Source organism: Scyliorhinus torazame, chromosome 4 (genome assembly GCF_047496885.1).
Source record: "Scyliorhinus torazame isolate Kashiwa2021f chromosome 4, sScyTor2.1, whole genome shotgun sequence".
Taxonomy (NCBI): Eukaryota; Metazoa; Chordata; class Chondrichthyes; order Carcharhiniformes; family Scyliorhinidae; genus Scyliorhinus; species Scyliorhinus torazame.
Window position 1 is genome coordinate 161,894,857 of NC_092710.1, and position 21,736 is coordinate 161,916,592.

The 21,736-nt window shown below is 44.9% G+C and overlaps 1 protein-coding gene across 12 annotated transcripts in view; it reads right to left on the bottom strand.

Moving 5' to 3' along the window:
• The window catches only part of LOC140410565 (CYFIP-related Rac1 interactor A), a 380,318-nt gene that overhangs the window by 128,068 nt on the left and 230,514 nt on the right, over nucleotides 1–21,736 (bottom strand). For 2 of the 12 annotated variants that reach the window (XM_072498825.1, XM_072498823.1), the window contains one exon: nucleotides 11,186–11,253. The exons of the other annotated variants lie outside the window; for them this stretch is intronic. The gene's annotated coding sequence lies outside the window, so the exon portion shown is untranslated. The remainder of the gene's footprint in view (nucleotides 1–11,185; nucleotides 11,254–21,736) is intronic. 12 annotated transcript variants of the gene reach the window in all.

Below are 21,736 nucleotides of genomic sequence, written 5' to 3' on the forward strand. Positions count from 1 at the left end.
CTCAGTTACTGTAGGCAAAAACGGCTGTGGTTACTCATGTTTGCCCCGAGTGTGATAGAAGAGCCTCTGGCAGCTTTGAATAAAATATTTTCTTTCAGAAATTTCTTTTTCAACACAATGAAATTATGCTCAACATAATTTGAAATTAATGATGGATATACATTGCTCAAAGCATCAAAAGTGACTGCTATTTATTACTGGATAATCTCATGAAAGCTTGCACATATTATGGGTTGATCGTGGATAAAATCTTTTACGAGAAATCTTTTTAAAACTTCATTGATAATTTATCATACAGAACAGGTCTCAGTGTTTATTATTCCTCTTATTTTCTGTAAACATTTTTGGAGGTAGTAAGCGCTTAAAAGACTGTTTTGCAAATGTTTAAGTATATAAATGTTAGTCTAGACTGTCTACCAATGAATGCTGTTAGTACAATCAATTTTAATATAATTAACTTAATGTCAGGTTCGATCAACCATCAAGTACAGTGGGAAAATCAGGTTCATGCATAACCGTGTTTAGTAATTTATTCTAAGTAGCTATCGCACAGATAGTGTCAAGGCACCAATGTTCCAATGAAGCCCAGCACAAACTGGAGGAACAGCACCCCATTATCCGATCAGGCACTTCACAGCCTTCTGGACTCAACATGGAGTTTAACAACTTCAGATTATGAGTCCTCTCTATCTTGACACTTCAGTTTTAGCCCCATTTTTTTCTGTTCCAATGCCCCGCCCGCTCCCCCCCCCCACCCAGTTTCAGTTGCAGTCAGCCGGGAATCCCGAGATCGGGACATCCATTTTAAAGGGTGCCCCGAGATCCGATTTAAATAAAAGGCGCCCCCTCTACGCACACGGATAGGGGGAATCTCCACCCCCCCCCATGGACATCAAGACTGGCCATGTACACGGTAAATTCTCCCCCCCCTTCCCCACACCACTGACATCGGGATCTCCCCCACCAACCCCTCCTTCCCACTGACCCTCCCTGCGGAGGTAGTGTTGAGGAAGCGGTGAGGCTGCAGAAGGACTTGGACATGTTAGGAGAGTGGGCAAAGAAAGACGGGAAATTATAGGCCGGTTAGCCGGTCTTTGGTCCTTAGTAAGATTTTAAGAGTCCACGATTAAGGATGAGAACCCCCCCCGCGCACAGACATCTAGATCCCCTACAGACACGGGAAATACACCTCCCACGGATGTCAAAATACCCAACACAGAAGGGCAAACCTCCTATTCCATGGGTAAGGGTAACCAATGCAATGGATCTCACAGAGGGCCCCAGCCAGAGGCACTGCCAGAGTGCCAGGGGGCAATACCCAAGCATACCCCTCACCACCCGGAGGCTATATTTAACCGTGCACACTGGCAGGTCATCTCAACTGGTTCACGATTTTGAAAACGAGTAACGATCCTTGCCGGCGTGATGTCACCTCGACTGGGTGGGTAGTTACGATGAGGGTGGAAGTAGCGGTGTCAAGCCTGCAAATGTAATCTTAATTTATGCAAATCAGGTTAACGCCCAATTATGTCACCGGCAGGAGGTCAGGGAAGATCTTTTTCTGAGATCTCACCAGTGCAAATCCCATCTTTGGCCTCTCGTGAGATTTAGTGGCTATTACAGGATTTGAACCCGCAGTCTATGGGGCCATTAGATCGCTGCTGTCAACTGTTTCTCTCTCCACAGATGATGCGAGAAATATGTGTTTTTACAGTTTGAGTGTCAAGACACACCTTCCACACTCTGGCAAATTCAGTCATTATAGAATGAACAAAATTGCCTTCAATTCTCAAATTTCCCAAAACAAGGGCTGGAGTTTCATGGTCCTGATGGAACAAAGTTGAGGCAAGACTGGAAAAATCTGGAGCTCCTGACTCTGGTTCAGCCCTCAGTCATTTTGAAAGGGGTGGGGAACGAAGTGAGACCTAGTACTTACCCATTCCTATTAAGGAGTCAATTGACAGCACTCTGGACTTATTGAGAGCCTGTTTCTGTTAAGTTTTTTCCAGACTCCAGCAGCTTTCAAGTTTAACACCAGCTGCATGGAGGTGTGAACCACGGGTCGGAGGTGGGAAGAGTTTAAGGTGAGAAAAATGGTTCTGCCGCCTTTATAAATAATTAGCATGGTATCATTAAGGTGAGTTATAACACCGTTATGATTGGAAGATGCAACTACCTTTTAAACAATGGTGTTATCCAGATTGCTATTTCCACTGAACAAAGGTTTTTGGGAATGGAGGTGAGCATGTTAGTTGCCCAATCTGGACTCCGAGTGCCTCCATTACTGGCTCGGGCTTGCTTCCTCCTGGTCTCCAAACCAGTTCAGGCATGGTCGCCAGAAAATTCACTTCCTGACAGTCGCAAGATGGAGGTGGGAACGGGGTTTAAGAAGGGAGGGAAGCAGAAGACGGGAAATTATAGGCCGGTTAGCCTGACTTCGGTCCTTAGTAAGATTTTAAGAGTCCATGATTAAGGATGAGATTGCCTTGGAAGTGCACCAAATACACAAGGGGTTATGCCTGACAATTCCCTTAAGAATTCTTTGAGGAGGTAACAATGAAGTTAGACAAAGAAGAGCCAGTGGATGTAGTCTATTTTGATTTCCAGAAGACCTCTGACAAGGTTTTGTACAGGAGGCTGCTAAACAAGAGCCCATGGTGTTTGGTGCATGGTACTGGCATGGATAGAAGATTGGCTGACTGACAGAAGGCAGAGAGTGGGGATAAAGGGGTATTTTTCAGGATGGCAGGCGGTATCTTGTGATGTTCTGGAGGGGTCAGTGTTGGGAAGCACAACTCTTCACGATATACATTAATGATCTGCTAAAAGAACTGAGGGCACGGTTGCTAAGTTTGCAGATGATACAAAGATATGTAGAGGGGCAGGTAGTGTTGAGGAAGCGGTGAGGCTGCAGAAGGGCTTGGACATGTTCGGAGAGTGGGCAAATAAGAGCCAGATGGAATACAATGAGGAAAAGTGTGAGGTTATGTACTTCTGTAGGAAGAACAGAGGCATAGACTATTTTCTAAGTGGGGAAAGGCTTCGCCAATCTGAAGCACAAAGGCATTTAGGAGTCTTGGTTCAGGATTCTCTTAAGGTTAACGTGCAGTTCAATTGGCAGTGAGGAAGGCAAATGCAATTTATTTTGAGTGGGCTAGAATACAAGAATAGGGATGTACTGCTGAGGCTGTACAAGGGTCTGGTCAGGTCCCGTTTAGAATATTGTGGGCAGTTTTGGACCCGTATCTAAGGAAGGATGTGCTGGCCTTGGATGGGTTCCAGAGGAGGTTCACAAGAGTGGTTCCTGGAATGAAGGACTTGTCATATGAGGAGCGGTTGAGGACTCTTGGTCTGTACTCAGTGAAGTTTATAAGGTTGAGGGGGGGATCTCAGTGAAACTACTGAGTACCGAGAGGCTTAGATAGAGTGGACGTGGAGAAGATGTTTCCATTGGTAGGAAAGACCAGAATCCAAAGGCACAGCCTCAGACTGAAGGGATGATCCTTTGAAAACAGAGTTGAGGAGGAATTTCTTCAGCGAGAGGATGGTGAATCTGTGGAACGCATTGCTGCAGAAGGCTGTGGAGGCCAAGTCACTGAGTGTCTTTAAGGCAGCGATAGATAGGTTCTTGATTACTAACAGGATCAGGTGTTATGGAAGAAGGCAGGAAAATGGGGATGAGAAACATATCAGTCACGATTGAATGGTGGAGCAGATTGGGCCGAACAGCCTAATTCTGCTCCTATATCTCATGGTTTTATTGGGTGCGGAATTAGTCCAGTCTCATAATTCCTGCTTCTGACATGAAACTCTGACCTAGGGTGTCTATAAAAGTTCAACAATCGTTTTTCTGGGATTGGACATGCTCATGTTGCAAGAATGTTCTTTCTGTAAAATTCAGTGTGTACTGATTTAGCAGATGTTGTTTCTATTATTATATACTAAAATATTTTCTTAAAATTTTTACTGTATAAAGCTGCCAAAACAGTCTTTCAAAATTTCCTCAAGAACGTGTCAATAGTTGCAGGGGATCATTCATACACAAAGCTTCACAAAACCCTGACACTAACTGGAGTATTATGTTCAGTTCTGGCCACCTTATTTAAGGAAGGTGTCATGTGAGAGTACCTTTAAGAAATGGGTGTTTTTTTATAGAATAACTGTAGTGGGTGTACCTTTTAAGAAATGGGTGTTTATTACTGCAGTGATGTTAGAGAGTCGGTCGAGCTGAGCTGTCTGTCTGCTTCACTTTCATTTTAGAGCAGGCTATCATCGAGTGAGGTTTTAGTTTTGTTTTCAGAGAGAAGAGCTGCAGTGAAAGCCAGCAGATGTGCATGGATCTCTCTACAAGCTAAAGAGTGTTCATTTGGATGATTTCAAAGGGATAAGTGCTCTCATTAGAGAATTTAAACCTGATCTCTGTGTTAAAAGGGTCTTTTGTCTTCTGGATGTTATTTGGGAATTTATTCAGGATTACTTAGTGTTGTATTCTTTGGGGATTGTATTTGAATTGATAGTTGCTAAGATGTTCACTGTATGTTTTAAAAAGGTTAACTTGAGTTCATAGAATAAACATTGTTTTGTTTAAAAAAATACTTTTCGATTTCTGCTGTACCACACTGTAGAGTGGGCCGTGTGCTCCCCATACCACAATCTATTAAAAATTGTAGGTCAGATGAACTCCATGGTACACTTTGGGGTTCTCTAAACCCTGGCCCATAACAAAGGATGTTGAAGTCCGAGAGAGAGTGGAGAGGAAATTTACCAGAATGATAACAGGATTGAGGAATTTTAGACAGAAGGAAAAATTGGAGAAATTGGGCGAGCTCTCCTTGGAACAGAGAAGATTAAGAGGTGACCTTATTGAGGTGTTCAAAATTGTGAACAATTTTGACACGGTAAAGAAGAATATTCTGTTTCCACCAGTTGGAAGTCAATAACTCGGGGACACAATTTCAAGATGGTCAGCAAAAGAGCGTGGAGTGAGATGAGGAGAAGAGAGCTAGGAGTGAGATGAGGAGAAACTTCTTTACTCAGAGTTGTTAGGATTTGGAATGCACTGCCTTGGAGAGTGGTGGAGGCGGATTCCATAGGAGGTTTCAAAAGAGAGCTGGATAAATATTGGAAGTGATTAATTTAGAGGGCTACGGAGATGGGGTTGGAGAATGGGACTAGCTAGATAGTTCTTTTGGGAGCCAGTGTGGAGATGATGGGCCGAATGGTCTCCATCTGTGCTGTAAATAACTTGATTATGAAGTTCCTTACCAGAAGGAAATAACAGCAAAATGTATTTTACAATTCATGTTCTGCTTAAAGTCAGGTGTTTCTAAGTCTTGATTCGATTTTAAAAAAAACTTCTGTAAAAGTGCAAGTCTTTTCTTCTACTTAGGTGCAACGTCAGCACATCAATAAAATGCATATATTTACAAATGGAATTTCCACTCAGATACAGATTAAGCAAAATTATCAAAAAATTAGGCAAAATAATCAACACTGTCTTAGGACTGTCCACTGCAGATTACTACTGCACAAAGTTCAATAACTCAATGAGAAGAAATACGAGCAAGGAGAAACCACGTCAACTTTTTTTTAAACTCAGAAGTTTATTGAAAACTGTTAGTCAGGTTTTTATCACCTACATTTAAGTCCCAGTAATCTTTCTTCTGAAAAGGAGACGATAGAGGAATTGTCATAAATAATGTGGAGAGATTTAAAAAAGACTTGCCACTCATGATCACCAGATGCCCCAAAGCACTCTAGAGTTTATTAAGTCCTTTTGCAGTGTAGTCATGATTATAATGTAGAGTCAGTGTTCCAACTTATCCTTCCCTCATCGCAACACTCCCTTAAAAGTCTCCGCTTCCTTATGCAAAAACGTGGAGATGTTACCAGCTGCCTATATAACACCAACATGTTCTCTGTCCCGTTTACCTTTGTTTCAGCATTTTCGCTGGGTTTGTAAAATTAAACCTGCACCATTTCAAAATGTTAAATTGTGTCTGGCATTCATCATTATGACATTAATGGAAAACTAAAACAACTTTTTGTAATCACATTGAAAGATATTTGCTTCAGATTGACATTCTGATAAATTATTGATGGAAATTTAATTGAATATTTTTTTCACCTGAATGTTTTGACCTAAATAGTAACAGGAGTAAGCCACTTGCATGCATTTTGACGATCCCAATACTATTCAACATCAGGTAATTTGTTGAATAAACAAAAGATTAATGGAGTTGCAAGCACAAAAATGTCCAGGTCTATTGCGGTAAACAGAATGATGCGTCATGGATGATTGAACAGACAAGAACTCATTTACACAGTATGGGACCATCAGCAAATGATTTTGCACTTTTTCTATTGGTTGATTTGATTTGCATAACAGAGGCTAAAGTTAAATGCATTTGGAGATACTGTTTGTGTTTGGGGTGCAGGAGAGGAGTTGTTAGCTACACAACCTGTTGCTTTTTCTAAAATAAAGAAAAAAACAATGACAGTATAAACTCTTGACCTAATGTGATTTGGCAACAATGGTTCACAATAATCATAGTAAGAGGAAAAGGCTGTTTCCTATTGAATATTGTAATTGTAGACTCTGGACAGGTCATATGAAAGTAACACAGTGAAATTAAATAAACTTTGAATGAAGGAGCATGACCTTTGCATTTCCTCTCAATTTTTCTTTGTAGATCCTTTAATGCCACGTCTCTGCCAATGAAAGGCCCATGAGTGATCTAATTTGAGATCACTACCCAATGCTGCTCATAATGCTGTTGCCAAAAGCCTTGCTGCAGCCTGTTAGTGTCCTGATTTTTCTTCCTCATGCAGGAAACAACTTGGATTCTTTACTCTCTGCCCAAACAGTTCACACTGGTAACTAAGTGCAGTTGGCACTGGTGCCCAATGGTGGAAGGTCAGCAGTCAGTTGTTAGAACCAGACTGCCAGGAGGCATCAGAAAACCTCAAAATCATACTTTCTCAATTGTCAGCACCAGTAACAGTCAGCTCTTGTTTACTCTTTCAGTTCGGTCTTCCTGTCACAGCATCATAGTTTCAGCATTTCAATTGGGACTTACTATACCACTTTTGAGGCCATCAGTCTTCAAGCAGATTAATGTGTGCAGGCTAATGCTCCTCATTGGTCCAGTGTTAGTCAATGTTTTGTCAGTTGACCCAAGCACCTTCCTTGCAATGTGCATTCCAACTGTATCCCAACGTCTGTTTCTGTGACATTGTCCTGATCCAGCTCACGGCAAAACATAGAACAGTCAACGTAATCTTTTCCACAATATTTGAGTTCTCCACTCCAAAGAACATAACTGGAAAATCACGATTGTTGCCCTTATCATCTTTGATAAAAATCCCAGATAATAAAATGTAGGGAGCATCCCCACAATCTCCCAACATTTACATCCAGAAAGCTGGACTCTGTCTAAAGAGCAATTTATGTGCCTATTTTGGCTCTGGTCGAAACAAGCTTTATGTTTCCTCAACTGGCCTTTTATAGTGGCTCCATCAATTTAATTTAAAAAAGGTAATTCTTCTTTGTAAATTGAAAATTTGCAAGCCAAAGTAATTATAAAATCACCGGAGTATGAAAACTGAGGTGGCCGGTGAGCTCAGTTAGCTAAACAGCTAGCATGTGGTTTAGAATATCGCAAACAGTGCAGGTTCAATTCCTGTTCCAGTTCAGGTAGACTTGGGAGCTGCCTGCTTACCTAGTTGATGAGAGTGGATAGCAATGACAAACCCACCACTGACAAAAAATGCGAAGAAAAATGTCTCAGGTTGAAACATCAGCCAAGAAGCTGCCTTCAGGCAGAGCACACATGGAATGGAATGGAAACGGATTAATCAGGAAAGCTTTTTCTGCTAATCCCTCAAATAGCAGCAGGTTACATTCATGGGTTTATACTTTTCTCTATGTTGCAGTTTTTATGGGTAGCACGGTGGCACAATGGTGGCTCACTGCTCCACGGTCCCAAATTCAATTCCGGCCTCAGGTGACTGTGCGGAGTTTGCGCTTTCTCGCCACGTCTGCGTGTGTTTCCTCCAGGTGCTCCGGTTTCCTCCCACAGTCCAAAGATTAGGTGGATTGGCCATGCTAAATTACCCCTCAGTGTCCAAAAGGTTAGGTCGGGTTACTGGATTACGGGGGATAGGTGGAAGCCTGGGCTTAAGTATGGTGCTCTTTCCAAGGGCTGGTGCAGACTTGATGGGCTGAATGATCTCCTTCTTGTAAATTTTATGCTTCCATGATTCAATGAAATAACTTGCATCTTGAAAAATCTGTTTCCAACTTTGTTGTAGGAAATGTTCATATTGGCAAAAAAAATCCTCAGCACTTTGAAGTAAATTACTAAAAAACTGATGGAAGTAACGGTAAGATAGGAGCAGGTTAAGTACTTCAACTGTTGCTTCAGTTGGCAGCATAGTTAATGAATCCATAGGTCCAACTCCAGGCTGACACATCAATGACCCATAACTTCCTCGGAGTGACAATCAGCAGTGGATTGCCATAAGTGGTGACCCAATTGTGCTTAAGTGAAAGTGCTTGTCTCGCACAACCTTCCTGATTCAGGCCAAGTGGAACTGAAGAAGCAGATGCGCCCCGAGTTCCAGCGGCAAAGTGTAAACGGAGTGGAACGAAGAAGGACACATTCCTTTTTTGCAGCACTAGCTACCGTAAAGCAGGTGAGCTTAAAAATCCCATTGAAAGGGAGAAGGTAAGTTTTGAAGTTAAATGAATGGGAAAATGGAAAGCGGGGTTGGGAGTTCAGACATGGTAGGGAGGGTCCCCAGACATAGAGCATGGGGGAATCCCATGCAGGTGGTGGTGGCAGTGAAGGGGGGGGTGGGACGCAGGGCTTAGTCTGGGTGTTTGAATTAGTTACTCTGAAGTTAGAAGTGTTTTATTTCCTTCTAACTCTTTTAGAGTAGCTATAAATATCTGAACTATCTGAGGTTAGCAATTTAAATCGGATGGTTTCCAGTCCAGTGCAATTGCCCAGGGGAAGTTAGCTTATGGACAATTGCCGGGCAAATCCTCACATTGGAACTTCCAAGAGGGACTCCCCAGCTCATCATTAAAGTACTTCCAACACAACACTGGGGATCCAGGAGGCTATGTTAACTAGAAAGTGCAACATTCCTGGAAATGCCATCCTTTACATTAAACCAAGGCCCTCTCATGTCCATTACTTTAAGTAGATAGGCAGAAAAGTTATTTAGAATGTCCAGAACAACATTCTTTCTCAACCAATATCACCCAAAAAAAATAGATTCACCAGTTGTTTAAGGAATTCTGCTGTATATAATTGGCCATTATGTCTGCCTTTGTAAGAGTGTAATAGTTCATTCCTTGCAAAGTGCGTTGAACTATCTGAGGATGTGACAATATAAATGCAAACTCTTCAACTTTATACCATAAAAGTAAAGAAAATACTTTTCACTTATAATGTAAGAAAGATGCACATTCCACAACATAGAAATAAGAGCTTGTCTTAAGAGTTTGGAAAGGTGCAATGATTGTCAAGAGAAATATTTTAATGTTTTAGCCATTTTGAGTACAATTATTCTTGATTGAGAATAGCTACAAATGTCATTCAGCCCAAGGGGGAAAAGACACAAATGGTCAGATGATAACCTATAAGGGAGGTACTATATATCTAACACAGCAGGCAAATTTGTGGTATGTTGTGTAGAAGTGCTGGTCTAAAAACTACGCACATTATTTTATTATATATTGCATCATTATACAAGAGGAAACAGGGTCCTCTGGGGAAGACTAAACGTAGGGTAGTTGGCATATTTTATTTTCACATTTTAAAGGAAGTGACTAGTGGCCTTGGTTTGAACCAAGCAAACACAAAACTTTTATTTCTGCATTTAAGTGAAAAATACGAAAATAGTCAATGCTCTTGTTCCTCGGTTACAGGAACATGGGTGCAGCAACTTTTAATCTGCCAGATAAGAGGTGGATGTTGATTATCAGAGCAAATAAGGACAAGACAATAATCTATTCACAGCAGGATGCCACAAGGCACCAAATTTGACGTGACATCTCTTCACCTCTGAAATCGAAAAGCCTCTGCAGCACTCAGTTGCAATATCGATTGGATTAAACCTTAAATAATGGATTGGCTGAGAATAGTTGTAAAATACATGGCAGATCCACATTTTCACTGAAGACTATGAGCCCTTCATTGTTCTGCATCAGAACCAGTGGTATTGAGGAGGCTCACAACAACAGTATACCTTAAAACAACTCTGCACCTTATAATACCATCTGGTTCTAAATAATTATACTATTGTAATCATGATCTAAATTATTTTCAGGTTCACTTAATAATAAATCAATATTAGATCATATGTCTCACATTATCTTTTTCAAATGACATCAGAATATCTTCAAAGTCAAATGCAACAACAGTCTGCTGCACAGACGCATAATAATCTTCTCATTGCAAATAGGTGCGTCTAAATGAATTTAAGACAAATCTAAACCTGGACAGATGATGTTCACAATTGGCTGTCAAAATGTTTGGCTAAATAGATTACTATTATAATTTACTCACACTGTCTGTAATCTTCTATCAATTGATAACGATAAATTTAAAGGTGTTTTTGTTTCCATTCTAATCACACCACACAATGGAGATAACAATCCATTTGTTTCAGAACTGATGCAGACTTACAATAATTTACTGATCTCCTGGATTGCAATTAATTGTTTCAACTTTGTTTGATGGATTCAAAAGTTTGGGGGCATAAACAAACTTTGCACTTTGATGTCTGTCAAAGTTTGCCTTCCTGAACATCAATAATTTGATATAATTCAAGCATGGGTTCTAATAGATTTTCATAATCTGATACCTTGTTATGGATGAATTCTACTTGATCCTGCTTCATGCCCCCATAAGTCAGTGTTACAAATTTTAAAAAACAATTCCCTGATAACAAAGTGCAAAAACTTTCATATCATCATTCAACCTGGTCCTTTTTTTAAAAAAAAGTTAAAAACACTTGCAAAGGGCAGCAAGCACAATGAAATGCAATGGTACAAATACGCAATGTCACAAAACAGTTGGATTGAGATGGCATTTATTTTGCTGAATTACTGACACAGCTGCCTGACTTTGGCAGATGGCAGCAAAGTTTTCCTGATTGCTCATTTACCTACCAGCAGCTGGCCAGAGCAACAGTGACTGAAGAATATGAACAATAAGCTGCCTGTCCTCAGTTGGCGTGCTGCAGTGGGATGGGTCAGTGGGAAGATAACAAGGATGAAGGAAAAAGAGACCAGAGAAAAAACCTCAAGCAAATGTACACTAATTTATACCAGCATTTCATAAAACAGATGTATTTAAAAATACTTGCCTTACATAATTTCATCTCTAACAGTTTCTCAATAAAATAAAAACACGATCATCATTCACAATCAACATACCCTGAAAAATGTTTCTCAAAGAAGCTGCAGTACCAAACATGACTACCAGAGGGCAGTAAAGATTTATTCACCAATTCCTGGTAACCAAATTTGGAGGTTTGATGGCTGAGGCTTTCTAATAAAATTTGGCAATTTACATAGTTAAAACTGTACCAAGATTATTTTTGAAATCAAGTCAGTCAGTAGTTTTTTCATGGGATATAAGGAGCTCTGCTTGTGTAACTCAATACCTTCGAGCACTTCTGCATCTTTGCACACAGAATATCACTAATATATAAACAAATGTGTAAATACTAAAACGGTGTTTGTGCTGATGTCTAGAATTGTTCTACTGATAAAATGGCTTCACTTTGAATCACATACTTGCAATCTTTTCAGAAACCCAAATAGGAAAATACAATCAAGTGACACATACATCATAGAATCCCTACAGTGCAGTAAAAAGCCATTTGGCATATCAAATCTGCACCGACTCACTTCCGGTGACGGGGATGTGCTGAGGGGTGGCTCTCCTCCGAACCGGGACACCAAAAGGCAACCCAGGAGAGGATGATACTCGACCTGGAAAAGGCCTCGACGGACCAGAGCGTAAGAATCGTCACCCTGGGGGATGAAATAAAAAGGTTAGTGGCGGCCCAGGGGAACCTAAGGGGAAAAGACGAGGACCCGGAGAACAGGTTCCGACGACAAAACATCAGGATCGTGGGCCTGCCTGAAGGCATCAAGGGCAAAGACTCGATGGACTACGTCGCCCAAAATGCTTGGCATCTTAGTCAGGAGAGATAGCTTCCCCAAACCCCCAGAGCTCGACAGAGCGCACAGGTCACTTAGACCGGAACCCAAGGCCGGGGAGCAGCCGAGGGCGATTATCGCAACGCTCCACCAATACCAGGACCGTGAGAGGATCCTGCAGTGGGCACGACAAACAAAAGCAAGTGCCTGGGAAGGACATAGAATCAGAATTTACCAAGACATTGCGGCAGAACTAGCAAAATGCAGGGCCAAATCAGTCCTGCACAAGAGCAGGGTACGTTTCGCTATGCTGTTCCTGGCCAGACTCTGGGTCACATACCAAAAGAAGGAGCATTACTTCAACTCCCCAGCGGAAGCGAATAAGTTAATCAGAACCAACGGCCTGGACAAGGGACAGGCACGACAACGATGAGAGTTGTACAAAGAAAGATTCTGAAAGAGCAAAAGACTCAATGGACAGAGTGCATGTTTGTGCGGGACTGTGCTACCTCGTTCCGACCATAAAGGGAAGACTGGGCCTAGAAAGGAGCACGGATGAGGAAGGCAGGTGAGGGGTTAGACAGGGAGAATAGGCAGTCTGCGGGCATAAGGAAGGGGTTAGACCAGCCCAGGGAGGAGGGCCACCACACAGCAGAAATAGCTAGCACGGGAAGGTAGAAAGCAAAGGGGACCGCAGCGCACCTCCCGGCAGGGACGGGAAAGGGGGACGCAGAGGGGGATTCAGAGAGGGGGGGACGAGGGGTGGTGGGAATGGGACAGAAAAGCAACAGAGAAGAATAAATCAGCTGGGTATTGTACAGGCCTCGGCAGGTGAGGTACAGGCTGAGGAAAAAAGATGGCACCGTAAGCAGCCACTTTGGAGGTTCCCTGGACAAAGGGAAACCCCAGTGTGTCTGGGTGCACCGAAATGCGTACACATAGTTGGCAGCCATGTTGGGTGCCCCATGGACAAGGGGAAACCCTGGAGTGCAGAGGCCCGGCCTCATGGTGAGAACAGCGACAGTGGCTATTTTGGGCAGCCCCCTAAGAAAGGGAATCCCCGGAGTGCAGGGGTGCGTCCACCAGGTAAGTATGGTTGATCCTGTGGGAGCAGGGGGAGACAAGGATTATCACCTGGAATGTCAGGGGACTTAAAGGCCTGGTGAAAAGATTCAGAGTCTTCACCATCTGAGAAGCCTGAAAGCTGACATAGTCTTCGTACATGAAACGAACGGAGGGAGAATGACCGACTGCGGGCAAGAAAGGGCTGGGTGGGACAGACGTACATTTCATGCTATGGGACAAGGGTTAGGGGAGTAGCCATACTGATTAGTAAAAGGACAAGGTTCACGGTGACAAGGACGGTCACAGACCAAGGGGGAACGGTACATCATGGTCAGCGGTGTCCTAGACGGGCACCAATAGTACTGGTTAATATGAATGCGCTCAACTAGGATGACACAAGCTTCATGAAAAAGACCATGGTGGAAACCCTTGACATTGACACGCATCACTGATCATGGGGGCGACTTTAACTGTGTACGGGACCCATTAACAGACCGTTCAAACCCCAGATTGGGAAAAAGGATGGGCATGGCCAGGGAGCTGATAACATTCATGGAGCAGATTGGGGCAGTGGACCCATGGCGGTTCCTACACACCGGTGAGAAGGAATTCTAGTTCTTTTCGCCGGTCCACAAGACATACTCGAGAATCGACTTCTTTGTAGTGGAGAATGCAGTGCGTTCTGGAATAGTAAAGGCGGAATACTCTGCGATAGTGATCTCCGTCCACGCTCCACACTACACAGATGTGAGGTTGGAGACCGGCCGTGCCCAGCGCCCCATGTGGAAGCTGGACATGGATCTACTGGCTGATAAGGGGCGAGATTCTCCACTCCCGCACCGGTTGGGAGAATCGCCTGGGCCACCAAAATTTCCTGGGAAGCCGGTCCGACGCCCTCCCGTGATTCTCCCAAGCGGCGGGAATGGCCCGGTCGAATTCCGCGGGCCGCAGGCCGGAGAATCGCCGGAGACACCCAAAATGGCGATTCTCCGGCACCCCGCTATTCTCAGGCCCAGATGGGGCGAGCGGCCAGGCCAAAACGGCGGGTTCCCCCCGGCGCCGTCCACACCTGGTCGCTGCCGTCGGGAACAGCGCGCGAACGCTGGGGGGGGGGGCGGCCTGTGGAGGGGCGAGGGGGGATCCTGCACCGGGGGGTACCTCAAATGTGGGGTGGCCCGCGATCGGTGCCCACCGATCGTCGGGCCATCCTATCTGAAGGAGGATCTCCTTCCTTCCGCGGCCCCGTAAGATCCGTCCACCATCTTCTTGCGTGGCGGACTTAGATAGGACGGCAACCACGCATGCGCGGGTGACGCCACTTATGCGGCGCCGGCCTCGTCATCTATGCGGCGCCGCCTTTACGCGGCGACAAGGCCTGGCGCGTGTAGATGATGCGGCCCCGATCCGAGCCCATTGTCGGGGCCTGAATCGTTCGGGCTTGGGGCCGTTTCGCGCCGTCGTGAACCTCGACGGCGTTCACGACGGCGTGGGCATTTCGGCGCGGGAGTGGAGAATCCTGCCCAAGGTCTTCTGCCAGAAAATATCACAGGCCATAGGTGAGTATGTTACAAACAACCGGGACGGGGAAGTCTCACCTGGGAGGCACTAAACGCGGTGATTAGGGGAGAGATTATAGTCTACAAGGAACAAAGAGACAGGTAAGACAGGGTGGCCAGGCACAAATGATCAACTCCATCCTGGAGATGGACAGAAAATACTCCGAGGCCCTGACCGTAGAGCTTCTGCGGAGGATAAAGCCACAAATGGCCTTTAACCTGCTAGCCACCAGGAAAGCACTGTACCAACTCCGCCAGACACGGGGGAACCTTCTATGGACATGGTAAAAAGAGATCAACCAAACAGTGAGACATTCTACCAAGGGCTGTACACCTCCGAACATCCCGACGGGGACGCGGAGATGGAACAGTTCCTCGATGGATTGAACATGGCAGTCATGGGGGGACGATAGATGGAGGGAACTGGAAGCACAAGTAGGACAGAGAGAGATCATGGAGTGTATCAGCTCCAGGCAGGTGGGGAAGGTGCCAGGACTTGACAGGTTCCCGGCAGACTTCTATAAGAAATTCGCACCAGCGCTGATCCCACACCTACAGGACATGTTCGCAGACTCGCTGGCGAGGGGCACACTGCCACCTACGCGAACATAGTGCCACGATATCGCTGATACCCAAGAGAGACAAGGACCCGACAGAATGTGGATCATATAGACCCATTTCACTGCTGAATGTAGACTCGAAAATACTTGCAAAGGTCCTGGCCAAGAGACTGGAGAACTGAGTATCAGATGGTCGCAGAGGACCAGACGGGCTTTGTCAAGGGTAGGCAGCTGGGCTTTGTCAAGGGCAGGCAGCTAACTGCAAACATCAGGCGGCTGTTGAACGTAATAATGACCCCTTCCGGGGAGAGAAAACCAGAGGTGATCATCTCTCTAGACGCAGAGAAGGCCTTCGACCGAGTCGAATGGAATTACCTCAGAGGTGCTGGAGCGGTTTGGGATAGGGACAGGATTCACCTCATGGGTGAAACTCTTGTACAACAACCCCAAGGCGAGCGTTCGGACCAAAACCACCAGGTCTGAATACTTTCAGTTCACAGAGGCACAACGCAGAGATGCCCACTATCCCTGCTCCTGTTCGCCCTGGCAATTGAACCACTGATGATCGCTCTGCGAAATGCAAAAAGCTGGAAGGGTATACAAAGGGGAGGCAGAGAGCAGAGTTTCACTCTATGAGGATGACCTGCTCCTCTACGTCTCGGACCCACAGAATGGCCTGAAAGCCCACTGGGTGGCCACAGCCGAGAGGGTGAGGATATGGATACAAGGGCCAACCACGGAATGGGTGAGGCTGGAGGAATCCTCCTGCAAGGGAACGACCTCCAAGCCGTTGCCACGGCAGTGCTCCCATCAATCCCATTAAAGCACACATTCAACCAGTGGTGGTAGCCACATTGAAGACGTGGAATCAAATGAAGCAACATTTCAGCCTAACCGAAATGCCCTCCATGGCCCCTATCTGTAGCAACCACAAATTCCCGCCGGCCATGCTCGGCGCCACCTTTAAAAGTGGAGACAGGACGGGGGGGACATTAGTGGTTAGGAAGCTCTACATAGGGTACAGACTCGCAACTGGAGACAAACTAACTGACATAGACCTACCGACGGGATAGGAGCTGAGGCACCTCCAAATTAAACACTTTCTCCCCAAGGAGACGGCAAGGTACCCCAGGGCCCCCGAGAGAGACACTTCTAGAGATCAACATGGACAAGAAGGAGGGGGGGGGGGGGGAAACTATGGGAAGATATGCGGACGGTTACTAGACAGGGCAAGACTACCACTAGACGAAACTAGATGGAAATGGGAGGACGAACTGGGGACGGAAGTGGGTTGGGGACTCTGGAGCGAAGCACTGAGCAGGGCGAACTCCACCTCCTCCTGTGTTAGGCCTTATGCAATTTAAAGTGGTGCACAGAGCCCACCTGACCAGAACCTGAATGAGCAGGCTCTTCCCAGAGGTGGAGGCAAATGTGAACGGTGGCAGGGAGGCCCAGCCAACCACGCTCGCATGTTCTTGGCTTGCCCCAAGCTTGCTGGGTTCTGGACAACCTTCTTCAAGGTGATGTCCAAGGTTGCGGGGCTGAGGGTGGAGCTGTGCCCGAGAGTGGCAGTCTTCGGGATATCGAACCAGCCAGTCCTTCATATGGGGACATGGGCCAACGCCCTGGTTTTTGCATCCCTAATCGCATGCAAGAAAATCCTGCTCGGCTGGCGATCGGCAGCACCACCCACAGCTGCAGACTGGCTGGCAGACCTGGTGGAATTTCTCCACCTCGAGAAGATCAAGGACACAACCAAGGGTCGGACGAGGACTTCCAAAAATATGGGGGCCATTCATCAGCCTGTTCAAAGACCTGTTTGAGGCAAAAATCGACTAGGAAGAGAGGGGGCTGCTGGGGGAACAGAAAGAGAAAGACAGGGGAGGACACGTATAAGAGACAGGGGGGTGGGTGAAAAGAGGGGAGGAATCCCAAAGACGGCACAAAACGAAACACAGGGGGCAAGATGAGGAGGGAAAGGGCCACGCAGGTCCCCCTCCCAACATAATTGGTGAGAGGCAGCACGGTTTTGTGAAGGGGAGGTCGTGTCTCACTAACTTGATAGAGTTTTTCGAGGAGGTCACTAAGATGATTGATGCAGGTCGGGCAGTAGATGTTGTCTATATGGACTTCAGTAAGGCCTTTGACAAGGTCCCTCATGGTAGACTAGTACAAAAGGTGAAGTCACACGGGATCAGGGGTGAACTGGCAAGGTGGATACAGAACTGGCTAGGCCATAGAAGGCAGAGGGTAGCAATGGAGGGATGCTTTTCTAATTGGAGGGCTGTGACCAGTGGTGTTCCACAGGGATCAGTGCTGGGACCTTTGCTCTTTGTAGTATATATAAATGATTTGGAGGAAAATGTAACTGGTCTGATTAGTAAGTTTGCAGACGACACAAAGGTTGGTGGAATTGCGGATAGCGATGAGGACTGTCTGAGGATACAGCAGGATTTAGATTGTCTGGAGACTTGGGCGGAGAGATGGCAGATGGAGTTTAACCTGGACAAATGTGAGGTAATGCATTTTGGAAGGGCTAATGCAGGTAGGGAATATACAGTGAATGGTAGAACCCTCAAGAGTATTGAAAGTCAAAGAGATCGAGGAGTACAGGTCCACAGGTCACTGAAAGGGGCTACACAGGTGGAGAAGGTAGTCAAGAAGGCATACGGCATGCTTGCCTTCATTGGCCGGGGCATTGAGTATAAGAATTGGCAAGTCATGTTGCAGCTGTATAGAACCTTAGTTAGGCCACACTTGGAGTATAGTGTTCAATTCTGGTCGCCACACTACCAGAAGGATGTGGAGGCTTTAGAGAGGGTGCAGAAGAGATTTACCAGAATGTTGCCTGGTATGGAGGGCATAAGCTATGAGGAGCGATTGAATAAACTCGGTTTGTTCTCACTGGAACGAAGGAGGTTGAGGGGCGACCTGATAGAGGTATACAAAATTATGAGGGGCATAGACAGAGTGGATAGTCAGAGGCTTTTCCCCAGGGTAGAGGGGTCAATTACTAGGGGGCATAGGTTTAAGGTGAGAGGGGCAAAGTTTAGAGTAGATGTACGAGGCAAGTTTTTTACGCAGAGGGTAGTGGGTGCCTGGAACTCACTACCGGAGGAGGTAGTGGAGGCAGGGACGATAGGGACATTTAAGGGGCATCTTGACAAATATATGAATAGGATGGGAATAGAAGGATACGGACCCAGGAAGTGTAGAAGATTGTAGTTTAGTCGGGCAGTATGGTCGGCACGGGCTTGGAGGGCCGAAGGGCCTGTTCCTGTGCTGTACATTTCTTTGTTCTTTGTTCTTTGTTATAAACAACAAATTTTTTTAAAAAAATTTAAAAGGTGCATGCCTCCAATAGGGGAAGGGTAAAGACTGGTAAAGCTTGTAAAAACTGTTGTACATAGGACACGAATTGGCTTGTAAATATCAGACACACTGGAGCTGCTACTCTGTAAATACCATGTGCCTCGCACGTCAAACTGTTACACTGCTAAAGTTGAAAATGCCAATAAAAATATTTTAAAAAAAGAATCTGAAAGAGTCCTGGGCCCACTCTTCCGCCCTATGCCCGTAACCTAACCTGCACATCTTTGGACAATAAGGGGTAACTTAGCATAACCAATCCACTATCAAGTTTGTTAAAAGTCAATTGCATGGAATTTCTCATTGCCCGCTGCATTTTTTAGGCATCAAACAGAAATTTTTTTTCAGAGTGGAGAAGGAAAAAATAAAATAGCTTGGATTCCTGCTCCAAATTACTCTCCTAAGACCTACATTTGAAATATGTATGCATGGATTTCAGGTGAGATTACATTCAGGTTTGGTAGTGATACATTCTACACTGACAAGAGTTGTATCTGAATAATGGACACTTCCCAATACTGGCGAGCAACATTTCCCACTTCCCAACAAGGCATTCAACAAAAATAACAAGTAGACAAAATTGATAAAATATTATGGCACAAGTCTGGAGTGTAATGGAATACTCTCCACTTGCTTGGATGAGTGCAGCTCCAATAACACTCAAAAGAAGCTCAACACCATCCAGGACAAAGCGGCCCACTTGATTGCTCCCCCTTCCACAAGCATTCAAACCCTCCATCACCGATGAACAGTGGCAGCCGTGTGTACCATCTACAAGATGCACTGCAGGAACTCACCAAGGTTCCTTGGCAGCATCTTCCAAACCCACAACCATCTAGAAGGACAAGAACAGTAGACACCTGGGAACACTACCACCTGGAGGTACCCCTCCAAGTCATTCACCAACCTGACTTGGAAATATATCGCCATTTCTTCACTGTTGCTGGATCAGAATTCTGGAATTCCCTCCAAACAGCACTGTGGGCGTACCTATGCCTCAGGAACTGCAGCAGTTCAAGAAGGCAGCTCACCACCATCTTTTGAAGGGCAACTAAAGATTGGCAATAAATGCTGGACTAGCCAGTGATGCCCACATTCTATAATGTTTTTTTTTTTTAATTAAAAAAGCTTCTAATTTTCTCAACCATTTCAGATATGCCAAATCACTCAGACAATGACAATGCTTTCAGATTTGTTGTTTGTCCTTGGATATCATCAGCTGCTCGGGCTTTCAATGAATTATCTTCTTGAGCATGTGTAGTGTTAAATGTTGGTGGAAAACCACTGTGTGCTCTAATGATGTCAACAGATCAAACCTGGTTGTGGCATTTATTGCCAAAAACAGGCTTTGTAACCAGGTTTAGCCAATTACATTTTACCGATGTGCCTCCCTGTTCTTCAATGAAAACTGGAAATGGAGTGTAGACTGAAAGACCTTCCATTTAATAAGGGAAGAAATGTGGCGCGGAACTTCCTCAGAGTGGAAATCTCCAGCAAATTTCTATTTGGGACGGACTTACCCTTGCTAAAATTGCAAAGCCCGTCTCACCCAACCTTCTTCACTCAGGCTGGGTGAGACAGGAGCAGTGAAGCTTTATCGGCGAGTAACTGGGACGCAGGGAAGAAAGGAACACCCCTTTTTAAGTCACTAGCTGAGCTCGGTCTGTGTTTAAATAGTTACTCTGGAGCTAGAAGTGATCTAGCACAGGGCCATTGTCCATAGGAAGTTGGCACTTCTAATAATAATAATAATAATCGCTTATTGTCACAAACAGGCTTCAATGAAGTTACTGTGAAAAGCCCCTAGTCGCCACATTCTGGCGTCTGTTCAGGGAGGCTGGTACGGGAATTAAACCCGCGCGCTGCTGGCCTTTTGCATTACCAGTCTCTGGGTATTTGCCGGGTAAACCCTTACGTGAGAACTTCTGGAGGGACTCCCCAATGCATCATTGGGGATCCAGTAAGTTATGGAACTTTAATAAATGCCAAAATATGGAAATCAGATGAGAAATAGAGGAAGGAAGAAGGGGGGACAAAAGTTATAAAACTAATTTTAAATTTTGTGGAACATCAAAATGAAACAACAGACCAAGCTCATATGGTCCATTGCATTTACTAGTGATTTTTCAATTAGAACAATCAATTCCAACATTACTCTGTTTCATTTTATATCGCTCTACTTTTCTAATACTTAGCCAGTTGCTTTTAAATGATGTTATTGTCTCTCTCAACGTCATTTGAGATGAAGCATTTTTTCTAACATTTCGCCATGTTTTTCTATTGACACATGATGAGTCCATGACCTCTCATTGTGATCTGCCAAACAGTGTGGTGAATCACATTAATTCCCTAAATATATTAATGTTGAAACCCCAGATTTAACTCTAACTTTTGCTATGTCAGTTTCTTAAAAAAATCATTTTTAAATTATAAATTTAAAGTACCCAATTCATTTTTTTTTTTCAATTAAGGGGCAATTTAGCGTGGCCAATCCACCTACCCGGCACATTTTCTTTTGGGGGGGGGGGGGGGGGGGATGATGGGACCCACGTAGACACAGGGAGAATGTGCAAACTCCGACTCAGTTACCTGGGGCCGGGATCGAAGCCGGGTCCTGTGAGGCAGCAGTGCTAACCACTGTGCCACCTTATAAAAATAAACCATGGGTGGGATTTACCGACCAACCCATCACGTGTTTTTCGGTGATGGAGGAGCCAGCCAGCAGGGTTTATCGATCCCAGCGTTGTCAATGGCATTTCCTGGTGACTGCACTCCTCGTCGCCGGGAAACCCATGCGTCGGCATGGGATCAGAATATCTCGTCGGCATGAACAGCCTCAAATAACTATAACCACCTCTCACTCTTGGTACTATTCCAGTGGACATTCACTGGATGATTTCCATAGCTCACTTATCCTTCTTATATAGCAAGGGTCCTCAGAACTCAATTTATATCTTAACTTTCTAAAAAGTAACATAGTGCCACTGAAATGAAATGTTGAG